General features: G+C 38.0%; 1 pseudogene; it reads left to right on the forward strand.

Annotated features, from left to right (window-relative positions):
• Positions 1-209: 209 nt before the first annotated feature.
• Positions 210-966, forward strand: LOC138172544 (rRNA-processing protein UTP23 homolog pseudogene; annotated as a pseudogene).
• The last annotated feature ends 13,542 nt before the right edge of the window (positions 967-14,508 follow it).

Below are 14,508 nucleotides of genomic sequence, written 5' to 3' on the forward strand. Positions count from 1 at the left end.
AGGTAATACTTTATAATCTTAATTTCACGAATGATGCACACAAAATTTAGAATCATAGGGACATGGAATTCTTGTTCTTGGAGGTAGCTTAGAAATTATCTGGGAAGCCGGTTCCGGCAGTTGGGGTAGCGGCTTGCGGCTCCCGCCTCTCAGCTCCCAAGGCGGGGCTGCAGTCTCTGTCTCCCTCTCGTGAGCGCGGCCAAGCCGCCATGAAGATCACGCGGCAGAAGCACGCGAGGAAGCACCGGGGCTTCTTCCGCTGCTACTTCGGTGTCCGGGAGCCGTACCAGCTGCTGCTAGACGGCCACGTTCTGTCAGGCGCCGCTGCGGGGCCGCATCCAGCTGCGCGAGCAGCTGCCCCATCCACCTCATGGGGCAGACGCAGCTCTGCACCACCAGATGTGAGTTAAAGGAATTAGAATCTTTGGGGATGGAATTAGATGGTGCAAAACTAATTGCACAAAGATCTCAGGTTCGAAGTTGTTCCCATTTCAAAGATGCAGTCAGCGGCGCTGAATGTCTATTATCCATGACTGAAGATGGAAATCCTCACCATTTTTTTGTTGCAACACAGGACCAGAATTTATCTCTTGAAGTAAGGAAAAAACCTGGAGGTCCTCTCTCGTTTATCATTCAGAACACTTGTTTTGGACAAACCTTCTCCCAAAACAATTTCCTTTGTCAAAGCAAAAGAAGCAGGGCCTCTTGTCTCTGTTCCCCAGAAACAGAGCATCAAGAAACTCAAAGAACAAGGTCTAGTGAAAACCCCTGAACAGAAAAAGAAGAGGAAACGAAAAGGTGTGAGTGGTCCCAATCCTCTTAGCTGTCTGAAGAAAAAGAAGGTGCAAGATTCAAACCAGTCTTCTCCCCCTGAAAAGAAAAGAATTCGGAACAGAAATAGAACGAAAGCAGTTTCTGTGCCACCAGTGAAAGAGTGAAGAAGTACAATGCGACTCTATGGACTAATTGAATTGAAAAGTTTTTAGAGACTGACTAAATTCTTCATTTCTAAAGCAAAATAAATAAAGTTATGATTTGTGTCAGTGTGACTGATGAAATTTTAAAGACATCTCCATAAATTTGCATGGACCTGTTGTTTATTACCTGAAAAATAAAATAAAAGAATGAAGAAGAATTGAATGCAAAAAAAAAAAATTATCTGATCTAGACCCTTTTATACAGATGAGACAATTGAGGCTCAGAGAAATGAAGAATGGCTTGCCCAAGGTCCCACACTGAGTAGCAGACCTGGCACTCCTGTTTCATGTCCATAACTTTTTCCATTTTAACACACTGTTTCTCACTATACAATTTAGTGAAAGCATTAAGATCCTGAAAGGGAGCTAAGAATTGTAGGAAGGAATCAAAAGAAATGATAAAGACAATTTCTTTGTTGCTTCACAGTTTGGACTGTGGCTACTCCTGGTAAGGTTAAGTGAACTGAATACAGATATCCATGTGTGATTTCAAATATACTTTACCTTTACTGTCAGTGCCATGGATTAGCCATCTTTCCTGCTAATTATCCCTCTACTAGATCAGGACAACAGACCCTCTAAAGTCTTTCCCTTCCCTTGCATCATCATCATCATCATTATACTATTGGAGTGATCCCTGGTGAAGAGCTAACCTAACTGGAGATTGGAGGGTGAGAACCACAACTACAATTTACTCCTCTATGATCATCCAGGTTCCATGATCCCACTCTGCCTTTACCAACAGGCAGGACCATAGATTCATCATCATGGCATCCACCCTCCCAGGATGCTTTTAAACTACTCTTAACACCCACTTCTCCATTTGATTACCAAAGACTGGTAATCAAATCAACATTATCATCACTACTATAACAGGTAAGACAAAATAATGCCTTATAGCTCTACTCTGAATCCCCGTAATTCTGTTATAGACAGGCTATGCTGAAGCTCCTTTCCCTAGCTATGACTATATGCCCCTCCAACCATGTCAGCACCGTCCTTTCCTATCCAACTCTACCTTACCCTTCTATGTTCCTTCTAAAATTTCCATTTTATCATTAACAAGTGGCTGTTTTCATCTTATTTCTTCACCTTGAGAATTACTTTGTACATATCATGTATCCAGTTTTCAATGTATATGTTAATTCTACCAGCTGACTAAAAGCTCCATGAGGGCAGGTATTATTTCATTTTGTCTTTGTATCCCTAGCTTTTCACAAAACATGTATTTCAAAGCAGATAGTAAATATTTGGTGATTTGAATCAAACTGATACCCACTTGCTTATAGTTCAAGTGTAATGAAAGTGTCTGATAGCAGCATACACAAGAGAGTATATTCAGTGAGTGTAAGTAATAATCCTCTACATTTGTATAGTATTTTCCAGTTTATAAGGTATTTTCATATATACTTATTGGTTGATTGATGCTATAGACATGTAATTTACTTTTCATGTAGTACCTCTGAGTCATGTAAAAGCTACTTTTGCAACTTGTTTGCCCTTCATTCTGAAAGAGGATCATGACGTCAGGAAGGTGATTCCATAACTTGCAAGTGGATTGGATTTAAGTGAGGGAGGGCTGCACAAAGTCACCAGCCTCACTTTCTCTTCCAGAGTCATCTGGGTCCAGTGGCAAGATATAGATCAGCACTTTAGAAACTAATATGCAAATAAGTGCATATCTAAATTGAGAAATTGATGCTCTTTCTTACTCATTCCTATTAGCTTGACCCAAACATTCAGGTCAACATCTAAATCAATGAATTTCAGAGTGGGAGCCATGGCTTGAGCTTAAGGGATGTGTGATAAGTTGTTTAAAGAGGGTCACATCCAACTCTCCCCATGATAGACAATCATGGGATTGTCTCTAACACAACCATACCACATGTTTCACTGATTAAAGCTCAACACCACATCCTCCCCTCTATTCTGTCCCCTCCTACCAGCAGCCTCTCTTATTCTATGCATTATCTACTCAAGGCAGTTATAAAAAGTACCCTCCCAAGCAACCACAGTTACTATCCACAAAAAATTCACACATGCACACACACACACACACACACACACACACACACACTGTTCCCCGCACTCTCACACACAAATCACTTCATAAGAGGTGCATTGAAACTCTCATTACAATATTTTTTTTCCTCAAAACCTATACCACTTCCAAACCTACCTATTTCCTTTGAAGGCACCACTCTGTTGCCCCATTTGGAGTGGTTTTCCATTTCCTTCTCCAAATCATTTTTGCAGATGAGGAAACTAAGACAAACAGGGTAAAGTGACTTGCCCAGGGTCACATAGCTAGTGAGTGAGGCCAAATTTAAACTCAGGTCTTCTTTATTCGTCACCTGGTGCTCTATCCACTGTACCACCTACCTTCCCCTTAGATATTCACTATAGACAGTGCAAAATCAAGCAAAAGTCTCTAATATCAACTTAGCACACACACACACACACAAATCACTATACACATACTTCATTGTGGCTCTGCTTGATGGATGCTATCATAAATGGATTCCATATTTATATTTGAATATTTGCATTATGCTTTTGTGTGGGTGAGGTGAAAGGGACATGAAGAAAGCCAGTTTGCCTTGACTATGAAATGCAAGGATGAGTGTAATATATAAAAATGCTGATAGTTTGGGGTGAGTAGGTGAAAGATTTCAAATATCAAATGGAAGAGTTTATATTTGATCCAAAGAATTAAGAGGGAGACATTGGAGTTTATTGGGTAAAGGACCAACCTGGCCACACCTGCACTTTAGGAAAATTCACTTTGGCAGGTGTCTAGAGAGTAGATTGGAGTTGGGGTGGGGGGAACTCAAAGTAGAGAGAACAGTTAGGAGGTTGTTGCAATGAACTAGATGAGGAGTCTTTAAAATCTGACCTTTCTTGAGACCGTTTTTAGGGACTGTGAGATCAAAACTACTTTCAAAATAATACTAAGGCATTATTTGCCATTAAAAGGTTCCTCCCTTTTTCAGTTGCATATCTGTGTGATGCTGAATCTTCTTCATGTACTCCAATCAAAATAACATATAGGAACAGATTTTATTCGAGGCAGATATAAGATTCTGTCTTCTGTTAAGCTCCAAGATTGGGGAACCTGCAACCTCAAGGTCACATGTGGCCCTCTAGGTCCTCAAGTGTAGCCTTTATTAAATTCAGTCAAAAGGCTACACTTGAGGACCTAGAGGGCCACATGTGGCCTTGAAGTCACAGATTCCCTACCCCTGAAAAGAGGTTTGCAAAAATATATAAAACAATACCACTCTTCTCACCATTTTTTATTTCAAAAAATATATTTTTTCATAAAAATGTTATGTTAGCAGGTAATATATTATTTATATTATTGTCATCCTAAAATGAATTAAATATTTTAAAATTTTATCAGGTTTAATTCTAATATGGCAAATATCAACATATAATCAATAAAAGTGAAAGATTTTGGGGGTCCTCAATGATTTTTAAGACTATAAAAGGGAACTCAAGGCCAAAAGTTTTAGAGCCATTCATCTAGAAGGTAAGTGATAAAGGCTTAAACTAGGATAGTTGCTATGTGAGTGGAAAGAAATGGATGGAGCCCAAAGATGTTTTAGGAAAAGAAAAGATAAGATCAGGTGACTGCTTCGTTTTTGGGGGTACATGAAAGTGAGGAGTTGAGGATGGCTATAAGGTTGACCCACTGGATGACTGGAAGAACAGTGTAGTAATTGACCTCAGGAAGACTTGAGTTCAAAATGTTTCTGAGACTCTTATTCACTGTGTAACCCGAGGGAAATCACTTAACCTCTCTCTCCTTCAATTTTCCCATCTATAAAATGGGGATAATAATTGTATCTGCCTCCCGAGGCTATTGTGGAAATTTGATATAAATTTTGTAAAGTGTTTTACAAACCTTAAAGCATTATATGAATGCTAGCTGCTGGTGGAGTTATTATTGTTAATATCATCATCATCATCACCATCATCATCATCATCACCATCATCACCATCATCATCATCACCATCATCATCATCATCATCATCATCATCATCATCATCATTAATATCATCATCATTATCTCCATTGTAACTGTCCAGAGGTACTGATTCCCAATTCCCCAGTACAAGAGGGAAGTTGAAAACTTGAACAGCAGTGGGAGAGACCAAGGTGAGGCCACTGATAATGGGTAAAGGATGGTGTGTTTGTGTAGCAGAAAAACTTGGGCTGGCTAGGTGGCACAGTGAATAGAACACCAGCCCAGGAGTCAGGAGAACTTGAGTTCAAATCCGGCCTCAGACACTTACATACCAGCCGTGTGACCTTGGGCAAGTCACTTAACCCCAGTTGCCCTGCCCTCTCCCAAAAGCAAAAAAAAAAAAAAAAGAAAAAAAGAAAAACTCAACAATTGGCTATTGTGCCGAGAATATAATGTGATATCCTTCAATCATTTGATGATATATTCTTTGAGATCACTCTATTAATACCATCCATCATTGGACAAGGACTATGTGATCCATAATGGCCCCCTTATCTCTAAAATCCTTTATCACTCTGATGATTCCAAAGGAAATAGTGGTACAGGAGAAAGGTCTTAGGATTTGGAGTCTGAGGAGTTGTTAGAATGCCAGCTATGCATTTTATTGCCTGTTTCTTTGGCTTACTCACTTAATATCTAATTGCCTCAGTTTCCTCACCTGTAAAATGAGGGGATTGGATTTTATTAATGACTTCTAAGATTTCTTCCAGCTCTAAGTCTATGCTCCCCTTTTCTCTGATCAGGAAAAACTTCCTAGTTCTTTTTTTTTTTAATCAGTTGGGGTTAAGTAACTTCCTCAAGGTTATACAGCCAGTTATTTTTTGTGTGGGTGTTAAGTATCTGAGGCCAGAACCGATCCCAGGTCTCCCGACTCGGGGCCGGCACTCTTACTCACTGCGCTACCTGACCACCCCTTAAAACTTCCTAGTTCTTAAATTTTACTATATCAGCATAAAATTTTATTAGTTATCTACCTGGCATACTACAATCTACAGTAATTTTTTTAGGCTAAAATGGCTACCTAGTGGAAATGTGCAAGCTCATTTAGGAACATGATTGACTTGTGTCTCTTAAGCTTCAGGGATATAATTCAATACAGAACGTTTCTAACATCCTTACTGGATTCTCACCATTAGTTATGTGGGTCTGTGCCTCTTCCTCCTCATATTACATTGATAAATATCTCTCACAGGAGGGTGAAGGAAAATTGGTTCTGTGTAAGAAAACTGTGGATTAAAGTAAATTGGGTTAAAAAAAACCCTCAGATAATGCTTAAATGTATTATTTAAATGATACAACTGAGATTTCAATGTAGTAAGTAAATAGTAATATAGCCTATTGGGTAAATTATCTTTGTAATTAATATATATTTAAAATTTTCAATGAGCTAATCAGTAATTATAGTCTATCAACAAATTGGTGTTTTAATATGTGCATTTAAAGAAGTAAATTATATGCTGTAAAATGCCTAAATATTTATTTACTGTATTTTTATGATTTGAATAAGTTTAAGATGGTATTTTCCTAAATAGTTAAATATGATCTTAAGTTCTTTTTTCTCCTTTTTTTTATTACTTTATGAGTTCTGAGCTATTTCCTTTCCTCCCAACCTCAAATTAGAGAAAGTCATCATTTGATATTGATATATAAGTGGAGGCTTACAATATATATTTTCATATGTCAGTTCTTTCTCTGGAGGCAGACATCATTTTCTGTCGTAAGTCCCTCGTAGTCGATTTGAATGATCATATTATCCAGAGTAGATTCATCATTAAGTTATTCTTTGAACAACATTGCTGTTACTATACACGATATTCTGTTTCTGCTCATTTCACTCTGCATTATTTCATGCAAGTCTTTCTGTGCTTTTCTAAAACCAACTTGTTCATCGTGTCATATAGCATAGTAGTACTTCATCACAATTATATACCACAACTTATTCAGCCATTCCCCAATTGATGGGAATCCCCTCAATTTACAATTCTTTTCTACCACAAAGAGCACTGCTATAAATATTTTAAAACATTTAGGTCATTTTCCTTTTATACTGATCACCTTGGGAAACAGACCTAATAGTGATATTGCTGGGTCAAAGGGTATATACAGTTTAATAACACTTTGGGCATAATTCCAGATATTTTTCAAAATGGTAGGATCGTTTTACAATTCCACCAATTAGTTTCTCAATTCTTCCACATCCCCTCTAGCATTTGTCATTTTCCCTTTCAATCATTTTGTTCAATCTGATAGATGGAAGATGGTACCTCAGAGTTGTTTTAGTTTGCATTTCTCTAATCAATAATGATATAGAGCATTTTATATGAGTATATATAGTTTTAATTTCTTCTTCCAAAAACTGCCTGTCCATATCCTTTGAACATTTATCAACTGGGAAATGGCTCATTCTTATAAATTTGACTCTATTCTCTATACATTACAGAGATGAGACCTTTATCTGAGAAACTAGTTATAGTTTTCCTCCCAATTTTCTGCTTTCCTTTTAATCTTGGAAGCTCTCTTTCTTTTTTTCGTATTTTTCTTTTTTGCTTTTGGAGAGGTGAATGCAGGGCAATTGGGGTTAAATGACTTGTCCAAGGTCACACAGCTAGAAAGTGTTAAGTGTCTGAGGCCAGATTCGAACTCAGGTTCTCCTGACTCCAGGGCCAGTGTTCTATTACACTGTGTCACCTAGCTGCCCCGTGGAAGCTCTCTTTCAATAAAGACTTTTTTTTTTCTTTTTTAGGGACAGTGGCAGTAAAATTGGCAGCACCATACAGTAGAAAGGTTGAGGGACTGAGAATTCAGATATGCCCTGAAAGGACCCTAAAGTTACTAAATTGGAAGTTAAGCTTTTGCTGAATCGTTCTCATATCTGTTACAAGTTTTCTGGTACTATGCTGCTGTTGCCAACATCTGACAGAGCATAACTAGAAAAAACACAGAGGACAAAATGCTTGGAGGGAGGGAACACATACCAGTCATTCTTTTCATTCCCTTCAGGCTAATAGAAAAGGCACACAGATGCAATCAAAAGGGTGACACCAAAGTTACTGAGAAAATCATAGCTACACCTTCGCACAGTTCAAATACAGCTGACTGTAATGACAAGCAAATGAATACTTAGCACCTTGTTTCAGTTATTTAATTATTTAGCACTTTGTTTAGGTTCAAGTGTCTTTGAGCCTTGCCCACGATTATATGAAGTCTTTGTTAAGAAACAAAACCTGTGAATTCCATGGTGGGAAGGACTTTCCAAAGACAGGAAAAGGAAGGATGGAAGAGATGGAAGGAACAGGGAGAAGCTAATGACAGATAAAAAGCTCAAGCACAGCTGGGACTGAGCAGAGCTGAGGAGAAAACTTGGAGGGGGGGGATGGCACTCTATTCTGTCTGTGTTGATTTGTGTTTGTCATACTTTGTATTTCTCAGATGTTTCTGGGTCTATGTTGATTTCTCAGAAGTTGTTTGTGGGTCTGTGTTGATTTCACAGGCAGATATGTGCATGAATGTTATTTTTGGCTGAGTTAAGGTTTGTCTTCCCAGAAACAGAAATGTCAAAGGACTTGACACTGTGAGCTTCAATATGGAACTGGAACTAGATGAGGAACTGGACAGGGAACTGGATGAGAAGCTGAGAGTTGTCAACCTGTGAATCCAGGTGACAGTTGGGTGAACTGAGGCAAAAGCTGGGACCATGGAAGAGGAACCATGGAATCTGGGAGCCAGCCTTGAGCCAAGAAGACAAGACCTCTCCTTGAGTACTTAGTGCTGACTGACTAAATCTTGATTTACCATAACTTGGAGAGCTTTGTACTTTGTAACTTGTACCCCTTAAGGATGATTGAGTTAAGGAAGATTGGAAGCTAGTCTCCAATTAAGAAGAAAGAAGACTTTCTGACTGACTAGATTAAGGCAATGTGATCTCAGAGTGGGAAATCTTTGTACTTTGTGTCCCTCAAGGAGGATTTCTCTTTAAGAATGATTGAGTTAAGGACTTACTGAATGACATCTTTTGTTTAAAACTATGTGGCCACTGTAGTGATAAGTTGTTAGGTTGTATTGTGAATGCTGTACTTTGGTTTCTATGAATGTTTTGCTTTAGTTTACTGCTGAATAGAGAGTTCACTATACTATGTGATCAGAACACTAAAGCTATTCACATCAGCAGTCCTCTGGGAAGCTGCTTGTACTTGGCTTTACACCAACCTAGGTCTATCCTTTCCTCTCTCCTCCCAAGGCATTGCTCAGCAACAAAAAAGAGCCCTGAGCTATAAGCTGATGTTAAGAGACCAGTAAATACTTCCATTCTTTAAGTGGTCTGACTGAATAGAGTGATGGTGCAGGCAGAAATGCCACTGTATTCACCCTCAACATAACTTCAGTTGCTCTCTTTCTGGTTTTACAGATCAGAACACATTGTCTCCTATGATAACAATGTGTCCATTTAAAAATTCTTGGACAATTTATCTATAATTAGGAATATGTCATTAAAATAGGCAGGTGCCTATGTGGTGTAGTTTTCAGGAAACCCCAAAAAGTCCCTCTACCCCCAGAACATATGATACCATGAATCTGTTCTTTTCATAAGCCATGTTTTGAAGTCTACTATTTCATTAGAAGTTTATTTTTGTCCCCATAGCATTATATTGAAATTTTCTGGGTAAGATATTCTTGATTGTAAGTCTATTTCCTTTTCCTTCTGGAATATTTATCTTCCAAGCTCTCTGCACCTTTATGTGACAGCTATAAAATCTTCTGTAATTTTAGCTGTGACTTTTTGGTACTTGAATTAATTCTTTCTGATGGCTGATGGCATTTTATCTTTGACCTGAAAGTGCTGGATCTGGACTGTAATTTCATTAGAAATATTAATTTTTAGGTTTGTTTCAAGAGGTGACCAGTGAATTCTTTCAATTTCCACTTTGTGTTCTGATTCTAAGTAATCTGAAGTTTTGTTGAAAATATATTATCTAGACTCTTTTATTTTGCTCTTGGTTTTCAGGTGGTTCAATGATGCTTTAATTAACTTTCCTTGACTTGTTCTCTAGGTCGTTTGTTTTTTCTTGGAGATACCCTCTTGTATTTTCTTCTTTTTTTTAGCCTTTTGACTCTGTTTTAATATTTTCATCATCTCATGGAGTCACTGGCTTATATTAGATAGATTTTAATTTTCAAAGGATTTACTGCTTGGGGCAAGTTTTTTTTTTATCTCTTGTTCCAAAGTATTAATTCCTTTTTCCAGTCTTTTCTTCTTTAGTCCTTACTTATTTTCCATTTTTCCCTCTAGCACTCTCCTTTTATTTTAAAAAATACTCTTTTTTCTTGTTTTATCTTTTTCAAGATATTCTAATTGAAATTGTGCCTGAGCTATGTTTTTTCTTTAAGGTTTGCATTTAGTTGCTTTGAAGTCATTTTCTTCTTTTGGGTTTATGTCTTGAGTATTCTCATCACTATAATAGCTTTTGATAGGGGGAGCCTTTTTTCTGTACTTATTCTTCCATACTGTTTTCTTACTTCAGCTTTTATGTTAGGGTTGATCTCTGTACACTCCTTGAGAGAATGTCTTAGCTGACCTTCTGGCCTCCTGTGTTCTTCTCCTGCTTTCTTGAGAGCATTGAATTATATTATTCTAGGATCTCAAGGACAGCTCAGTATAGGGACCTGTAAGTGTTTAGTTTTCCCAAAGTGTTATGACTGAGGGCAAAGTCTGATCAATGCCCTCTTGTTCTGAGCTCTACTGGTTCCTGATCAGAGTTTGGGACTGAGAAACATATCTGTCAGCTTGTTCCTGTTTGGAGTTCTAGTAGATTGTTGATTGAACCATTGAACCAATCTAGTAGATTGAACCATTCTCAGCCAGCTGGAAAGCCCTATGCTTCAAAGGGACAGAATCTCAGACTCCCTTTTGGTCTGCAATTCCTGCCCTAGTTATTCCACCACAGGCTTCAGATTAGTCGGAGGCTGGAACTCAAACATGCTCTTCTCCTGGGGTCCAAACACTGCTACAGCTTTCTTCTCAATTTTCTCCTTGCTCAATACACAGTCTAGGGCCTGTGACAAGTCCTTACCTTGGAATATTACCCCTAGGTGGAGTTTCCCTCCTCATTATACCCTGGACCTAGGGCCTGGTACTGAGTAGGGAGAAAAAACATGACAGTTGCCACTTGTTCTTCCACTTCGCATAAGGTCAACCTCCTCTGTGTGGGTTTGGGACCTTTTCTTGCCCTCGTGCATAGTCTCTTCCTATGCTAGGATAGTCCTTTGTGGCCATTACTGATTAGAACAGATTGTCAATGTCCACAGATTTCTCTGTCTTCCTGCCTTTGCTGACCTGGAATAGGAAAATGACTCACGTGATTTTTTTTTCTTGGATTTCTGCCTGAAGTGTTTTTAGATCTGTGTGGAAGAACTGGGGGGGAGTGAGGGGCAAAACTCAGTTGTATTTCTTTCTGCTTCTCTTTGCTAAAGGTTATATATTAACATAGAAAAAGTCATCATGTTGCTTGGTATTACTCAATGATTTTGTCCCTGCTCTTTTGAAATGCTACGACAATAGGAAAAGCTGATACCTAGAAGGTACTTCTGCCACTATGACTGGCAAGATCCAGGAAGGTTAAAGATGTTGACCAGAGAGAGAGTGAACAATAAAGACAGACATGAATTTGATTTAAGCAAAAATTGGCTTTTTATTTTAGTCCTCCTGATTTTAAAAAAAGTTCACATTTCAAATAAAATACATCTGATTTCCCAACAGTAATATATTGGGCAGCCATCCTATCTTGTTCTAGTTACATATTAATAACCTTAATATGTCAACCATGCTTGACTTAACCCTTAATTGCAGTAATTTTGAGTTTCAAAAGCTAGGAGGGATGTTGCTTTTTTATGGATGACAATGAGTGATCAACCTCCTGATGAAGATATTTGATTCTACCTTATTTGGAGAGTGTAACAGATTATATGATAATCCATTATCTGGGTACTGAAGAGGAGCTATTAGCTGTCTCCACTGAAGAAAAATTAAGATTCTCTTTCAAGTGTTCATTTTTCAGCAGTAAGCTGTCAGATTGATAAATGCTCACATACGATGTTGTTCTTCATATTTCTGATTAGTGATAATGAGGCCACATGAATACCTTCATGCTCATTTCTAAGCACTCTGGAATATCTGTCCTATTAAATGCTTTCAGGAGGCACAGCACTACCAGATCTATAAAATAAAAGAGTTATGGTTCAAAACAACTTCAGCTTACATGATATATAATACTTTCAGGTTACAAAGCACCTTCACATGCAATAGCTCATTTGGGTGTCAGTCTAATCTTGTAAAGTACACAATAATAGTGTGATTTTCCTTTATGTGTAGATAAAGAAACAATTTCAGAGAGGTAAAATTACTTGACCAAGGCCACATAGTAAATTCCAGAACATGGGACCAAAACTCAGACCTTCTAATTCCTAGTCCAGTGCTCTTTCCAAAATACTACATCGACTTTCTCTGATATTGATTACTTGATTAAAATGAAAGTGTTGTTGGGATTAGGTACCTAGAAGAACCAATCTCCATTTTCCAGAATAAGGGATAATGATCAGACCAAATCATAGAATGTTAGAGTTAGAAAAGAAGACAATCTAGTACAAATTCTCCAAGTCCCTTATTTTGTGAATAAGGAAACTGGGGTGCAGAGAAGGTGAAGTAACTTACCAAAAGTCATCAAACACCATCACTCACCAGAGGTAGAACACAGACTAGAATCAAGTCTCCTGAGCTTTAAACTCAGTATTCTCTTAATTACACCTTGCTGAGTCTTGAAAATGAACTTGAGAATTCACTCTCTGTCCCTTATTCCATTTTCAAGTTTTTGTCATTTGACCATAAGCAATCAACTTAAGAATTCCAATTACCCATAGGTTTGCAAAGATAATACAATATGCTAAATGTTTTGAGGGTTGTTTTTTTTTCAGATATGTCAGCCAGTTTGGTAAAGTAGAAAGAGCGCTAGTTCTGGAGTAGGAGGACCTGGGTTCAAGATCTGCCTTTGGGTGAGGCAGTTAGGTGCCTTTAGTGGATAGATTCTTGAACTTGGAGTCAGGAAGACCAGAAATCCTCCGCCAGATATTTACTAGCTATATGACCCTGGGAAAGTCACTTAAATCTTTTTCAGGCTTAATTAAATCTGTAAAATGGGGGGGGGGGTGATAATAATAGCTCCAATCTCATAGAATTATTTTAAAGACCAGATAAGATGATATATGTAAAACAGTTTATAAACCTTCAAGTGCTATGTGACTGTCTGTTGTTATCATTTAGTAAGCAAAGAAGCCTTTTCTCAAACTTTTGCTTCACAACTTAGCTTATGTTCTCATCTCATTATATAGTCATACTTGTGGCATTAAAAAAAAAGTCCAAACATTTCATTAGAATTTATAGATTTCCTCCTCACTGATCACTGAATTCCAAAAAAGGAAGAAACCTGAGGGAAAAGATTTCAGAACTTGAAATTCCCCAAATATTTCACCCATAGCAAAATCAATCTTTCAGATAATTTCCCTTTTCACTTGACCTAAATTGGCCATTTGAAGGCTTTTCTCATTTCTCCTTGTGTTAATGATCAAAACTTTCCTACTCCCTCTGCTTTAGTGCAGGGCACCACCTATGTGTCCACTCTAAATACAAAACTTAATACTGTTTAACTTTCATGATTCAGTTTGGCCCTTGAAGCTATTAAGAAAATTTACTTCTCTGCCTTAATTACAGGTATAATGGGTCTATGACTATGAAATATCACACTTATTGACATACAAGATCCAAATACTACTTAGTTTTGCTGAACTTTGTTTTTTTCCTTTTCCTTTTTTTAATCTCAATTACTGGGGAAGACCCATAGAGAAGAAGATGGATATGTTTAAAAATTCATGAAATATGAAAACCAAAGATAGCAATTAAAAAGATATTGATTTTAACATAAAAATCATGGATATCAGTATTTTTCTTTTAATACAGGATGCATCCAAATGTGATAGTAATGGAATGTGGAGATTCCCCTGTATTGGGCTTGGTTTTCAAATTGATTGTATTAAAACCCAGAGCTTGTTAATCCCACCTGTGGGATGGACTTTTTGATGTGAAAAGAAAGTCCTGACTGGGAGGAGCTGGTGACGTAGATTTGGAGAGACACTAGAGAGAGGCGGAAGATCTTTTTTGGAAGCAGCACCTCGTGGAGAGAGAGAGACTAAGAGAATTGCTGGTGGCCGCTTTGAATTGCCCTGGACTTTTGAGACCTGCCCCCTGAGCTGCCAAGGACTGAGGAGACATGGCTGTTTTGCTGGTACTTTGTCTGTCTGTTTTGATGTTATTTTGCCAGATTTGTCCACTGGTGAAAGACTGTCCTGTTGAAGAAGTCCCGGAACCTGGCATTTGGTTAAGAAGGCCTGAGACTGTCCTGCAGACAGAGAGTGAATACTGTCCACTGGTGAGGGACAGTACTGTTGTTGCAGGG

This window comes from Petaurus breviceps, unplaced genomic scaffold, assembly GCF_028583685.1.
Source record: "Petaurus breviceps papuanus isolate PSGF00001 unplaced genomic scaffold, PetGlider_PUasm1.0 551, whole genome shotgun sequence".
NCBI classification, from domain to species: Eukaryota; Metazoa; Chordata; class Mammalia; order Diprotodontia; family Petauridae; genus Petaurus; species Petaurus breviceps.